This window comes from Otolemur garnettii, unplaced genomic scaffold, assembly GCF_000181295.1.
Source record: "Otolemur garnettii isolate 467f Iridium unplaced genomic scaffold, OtoGar3 scaffold00143, whole genome shotgun sequence".
Taxonomy (NCBI): Eukaryota; Metazoa; Chordata; class Mammalia; order Primates; family Galagidae; genus Otolemur; species Otolemur garnettii.
Genome location: NW_003852538.1, coordinates 4,237,368 through 4,243,185, shown reverse-complemented (window position 1 = coordinate 4,243,185; position 5,818 = coordinate 4,237,368). Strand labels below are relative to the sequence as shown.

Here is a 5,818-nt window from a genome sequence, read left to right as displayed (position 1 = left end):
TTTGCAGTTTTGGCTGGGGCCAGATTTGAACCTTCCAAATCCGGCATATGGGCCAGTGCCCTAGATACTGCCCTATAGTCAATATTTTCCTACTTTTTTTCTTGTCCTTACCCTCACCCTCTCCCTCCTTCTCTGTCTGCTCACCCCTTCCCCCATGCCCCACAATGTCATTAATTGTCATTAATTGTCCTCGTATCAAAGTTGAATACATAGGATTCATACTTCTCTATTCTTGTGATGCTTCACTAAGAATAATATGTTCCACCTCCATCCTGGTTAGTACAAATGCTGCAAAATCTCCATTTTTTAATGGCTGAATAATATTCCATGGCATACAAATACCACAGCTTGCCAATCCATTCCTGGGCTGAAGGGCATTTAGGTTGTTTCCACATTTTAGCAATTGTAAATTGGGCTGCAATAAACAGCCTAGTACAAGTAGCTTTATAATAAAAGGTTATTTTCCTTCTCGATAGATGCCCAGTAATGGGATTGCAAGATCAAATGGGAGGTATAGGTTGAGTTCTTTGAGGTTTCTCCATATTTCCTTCCAGAAAGGTTGTATTAGTTTGCAGTCCCACCAGCAGTGGAAAAGTGTTCCTTTCTCTTCACATCCATGCCAGCATCTGCAGTTTTGAGATTTTGTAATATAGGCCATTCTCACTGGGGTTAGATGATATCTCTGGGTGGTTTTAATTTGCATTTCTCTAATAAGTAAGGATGATGAGCATTTTTTCATGTATTTGACAGCCATTCGTCTATCATTTTTAGAGAAGTTTCTGTTCATCTCTCTTCTCCATTGATGTATGGGATTGTTGGCTTTTTTTCTTGTGGATTAATTGAAGTTCTGTTTAGATTCTAGTTATCAAGCTTTTGTCTGATTCAAAATATGCAAATATCCTTTCCAATTGGGTAGGTTGTCTATTAGCTTTGGCTGTTGTCTCCTTGGCTATGGAGAAGCTTTTTAGTTTAATTAAATCTCATTTGTTTATTGTTGCAATTGTTGTTTTTGCCATGGCAGTCTTCTTCATAAGGTCTTTCCCCAGGCCAATATCTTCCAGTGTTTTTCCTATTCTTTCTTTGAGGATTTTTATCATTTCATGACTTAAATTTAAGTCCATTATCCATCTTGAATCAATTTTGGTGAGTGGAGAAAGATGTGGGTCCAGTTTCAGTCTTTTACATGTGGATATCCAATTCTCCTAGCACCATTTACTGAACAGGGAGTCTTTGTCCCTGTAGACACTCTTGTTAGGTTTATCAAAGATTAGGTGGCTGTAAGTTGCTGATTTCATTTCCTGGTTTTCTATTCCATTCCAAATGTCTATGTCTCTATTTTTGTGCCAGTACCATGCTGTCTTGAGCACTATGGTCTTGCAGTACAGCCTAAAATCTGGTATAGAGATACCCCTGGCTTTGTTTTAGTTAACTAAGAACTGCCTTCGATATGTGGGTTATTTTTTTTTTCTGTTTCATACAAAACACACAATCATTTTTTCCAAGTCTTAAAAATAGGATGTTGGGATTTTAATAGGGATGGTGTTGAATCATTTTGTATGGAACCAGAAGAAACCCTGTATAGCCAAGGCAGTTATTAGTAATAAAAACAAAGCTGGGGGGCACCTGTGGCTCAAAGAAATAGGGTGCTGGCCACATATACCAGAGGTGTTGGGTTCAAACCTGGCCCCAGCCAGAAACTGCAAAAAATAAAGCTAGGGATATTACCCTACCAGACTACCAGCTATACTACAAGGCCATAGTGATCAAAACAGCATGATATTGCCTCAAAAATAGAGATATTTACATTTGGAACTGAATCAAAAATCATAAGATGAAACTAACCTCTTACAGCCACCTGATCTTTGATAAATCAAACAAGAGCACACACTGGGGAAAATAATCCCTATTCATTAAATGGTGTTGGGAGAACTGGATAACTACATGTAAAAGACTGAAACTGGACCCACACCTCTTACAAAAATTGATTTAAGATAGATAAAATACTTAAATATTAAGACATGAATAAAACCCTTGAAGAAAGTGTTGGGAAAACATTTGAAGATATCGGCTTGGGGAAAGATTTTGTGAGAAGACTTCTTTGGCAATTGTAACAACAAAAATAAACAAATGGGACTTAATTAAACTGAAAAGCTTCTGTACAGCTAAGAAAACAGAAACCAAAGAAAACAGACAAACTTCAGAATGGGAAAAGATATTTTCATATTATCAATCAGATAAAACCTTGATAACTACGATCTATAGAGAACTCAATCAACGAAAATGATCCAACAATTCCATATATCACTGGCAAGAGAGATGAATAGAGCCTTCTCTAAAGAAGACAGACAAATGGCTAACAAACATATGAAAAAATGCTCATTGTCCCTAATCATCAAAGAAATGCAAATGACTTTTCTTAAACTCATCAAAGAATGAGATCACAGGAAAAGCAATCACTTTGAAATCTAGGGAGAAAGGCAAATTCAAAGAACCACATTTGATACAGGTTTACTTAAACAAGAAATTGCTGGAGCCATAAGCTGATGTAAATAGTAAATAATTTTGATCAGAGTCTGATAATTAAAATTAGATGGACAAACTCTTTCAGAAGCAAAGTACCCAAACACAAACAAAAGCAATACATAACATAAATAAATCTATATCTAATGACATTGATTCAATAATTAATATTCTTAAAAAAAAAAGCACCAGGTCCAGATGGTTTCACTGGTGAATTTCACTAAACACATTAGTAAAAATTGATACGAATTATTCACCATCTCTTTCAGAATGCAGAAACAGATAAAACACTTCCTAACTCCTCATTAAGGTCAACATTGTCCTAATGCCCTAAAGTCATAAAAAAGGGAAACTACAGATCAATATTTCTCAGCAATATATTTTAAAATGTCCTTTAAAAATAATGAAGTTTAATAATGTATAATGAGTATTATAAACTACAAGCAATTATTTTAGTTATCCAAGGCTGGCAGAATATTTGAAAATTATTATTATTACATATCATGTCAATAAGCTAGAGGGGGAAAAGAAGAGACATACAATCATATCAATCAAGGTAGAAAAAGTATTTGACAAAAGTCCAATAAAATATATAATTAAAACTCAGCAAATTTGAAAAGAATTGGAATATCATCAACTTGATATGGGACATCTACAGAAGATATACTACTTATATCATACTTAATGGTGATGATCTAGAGCCTCCCCTGCTATGACTGGGAACAAGCTATGGAAGTGCCCTCTCTCCATTCCTACACACATCTTACTGGATGTTCATGCTAGTTCAAAAAGGCAAGAAAAGTAAATATGTTGTGCAAGTATAAATAAATATATATGAATGCATATGCACAAGTGGTTGTGTATGTGGTATGTATTTGTGCATATATGTATATGCATATATGTTTGTGTGATTTATAAATGTGTATTTTTTTGCTGATGAATCATATCTGACTAGCAATAAACTCACTAGCCAGATAATCTGTCATATCATTCTCTAATAAAAGAACTAATATTTTGGATAAATGGCTAATTCTAGGCATTGGGCAAGAAATTTATAAGATGAGTCTTATAGTACCAGTAAGTAGGGAATTACTCAGGGGAAACAAAAAAAAAAAAAAGAAAAGAGAAGAAAACAAATAGAAATCACATCAATAAGAGTACATAAACCACATAAAAGTTATCCCAATATCCATATCTGAAACATTTTTAAAAACAAAATAAAATAATATTAGATTATAATGAAAGTATAAGAAAAATATCAGTGAGTCACTTACATAAATTAAACAATTAATTAAACATCAAATAACTTTTTTGGAGTAGCCATAATGCCCTCACAGAGAGGAGTGTAATTTGTTTGACATGGACAAAGTAAGTTCCATCAGAGTGTCCAACACGGAAAGGAGTCAGCATCAACATTGAAAGATCATGTTCACAGTATGTGACTTTGATAAAATGTGATTAAATAGCATTTCATTTATATGATCTTCCTTTTATTTTATTTATTTATTTTGGCTATGCACAAGGAACTTTATTGATGTTACATGACAGAGTGAAGCTCCCTAGGTCCCTCCTATTCTTCAAGAGTTATGATGTGGAAACTCTTAGAGAGTCTCAGTGAGTTAAGGGACTGAGTAGATGGGGGCACCCCAGCAGCTGAGGACCTCTCTTTTCCTATAATGCTCTGGGCTGGGGCTGGTGCCTGGGGAATCTTATTCCTTAGAAGTTATATGGGCTGTAAGGTCCACCACCCTGTTTCTCTAGCCAAATTCATTGACATATCAGGTAACAAGTTTGACAAAGTGGTGATTGAGGACAATGCAAGCCTCAGCATAGAAGGTGGAAGAATGGGAGTCACTGTTGAAGTTGGGGAATGTGACCTTGAAGGGCCCCTTTGATGCCTGCTTCACTACCTTCTTGATAACATCATATTTGGCAGCCTTCTCCAGACAGCAGGCCAGGTCCATGACTGATGTGTTGGCAGTGGGGACACAGAAGACCATGCCAGTGAACTTCCACTTCAGCCCAAGGATGACCTTGCCCATAGCTTTGTCTACATCAAGGCAAGTATGATGTTCTGGAGAGCCCCATGGCCATCACACCACATCTTCCCAGAGGGGCCATTCACAGTCTTCTGGGTGGTAGTGATGGCATGGACTGTGATCATTAGTCCTTCCACAATGCCAAAGGTGTCATGGATGACCTTGGTAAAGAGGGAAAAGCAGTTGGTGGTGCAGGAGGCATTGCTGACAGTGCTGAGGCTATTTTTGTATTTATTGTGGTTCACACTCATCAGAAACCTGGGGTATTCAGCAAGAAGGGACAGAGAGAGTAACCCTTTTGGCACCCCTCTGTAGGTGAGGGTGCCCAGCCTTCTCCATGGTGGTGAATATGCTGGTGGACTGCACAACGTAGTCAGTGCCTGCCTTCCCTCATTTGATTTTGATGGGATCTTGCTCCTGGAAGATTGCTATGGGATTCCACTGATGACAAACTTCCATTCTCAGCCATGACTATGCCATGGAATTGCACAGGCGGAATCGTATTGGAACATGTAGACCATGTACTTGAGATCAATAAACGGGTCATTGATGATGACAATATCCACTTTGCTAGAATTAAAAGCAGTTCTGGTGACCAAGCGCCCAATATGACCAAAGCGGTTTATTCTCACCTTCACTTAAATCATGGTACCTCAGGATGTGGCTGGTGCTACAGGAGAAGAAGCAGTTATCTGAAGAGTGGGAGGGCCAGAGAGCCATGATCTTCCTTTTAAAGATCCATGATATCAGTCTAATTGTGGCAAAAACATGAGACAAATTCAAATATAGGAGCATCCCACAAATACCTGATCCAAACTTCTCTATCAAGGTCATCAGAAACAAAGGAAAGGATGAGAAATTGTCAAAGAAAAGAAGAGCTATAATGCTCTGCTAGTGCTGCCATGACAAAGTGCCACCAACAGCAGCATCAGTGGGAGACTTCAGTCTATCACAATATTGGAGGACAGAAGTCCTAAATTAAATTTTTTCCATGAGGGAAAATCTGTTCCATGTTTCTCCCTTAGCTCTAGCAGTTTCCCAGCAACCTTTGGTGTTCTTTGACTTGTAAAAGCATCACCTGAATCAGCCTTCATCTTCACCTGCTATTCTCCCTGTGTCTATCTTCAAATTACCTCCTTTTTTTTTTTTTAATAAGGACAGCATACATACTGGATTAAAACCCATCCTAACGATGTAAGTTTTACTTGATTACCTCTGCAAATACCCTATTTTCTTTTTTTATTTTCCATTTTATAATT

At 37.2% G+C, this 5,818-nt stretch overlaps 1 pseudogene; it reads right to left on the bottom strand.

The window, feature by feature from the left end:
* Nucleotides 1-4,298: 4,298 nt before the first annotated feature.
* Nucleotides 4,299-4,810, bottom strand: LOC105887897 (annotated as a pseudogene).
* Between the last annotated feature and the right edge of the window lie 1,008 nt (nucleotides 4,811-5,818).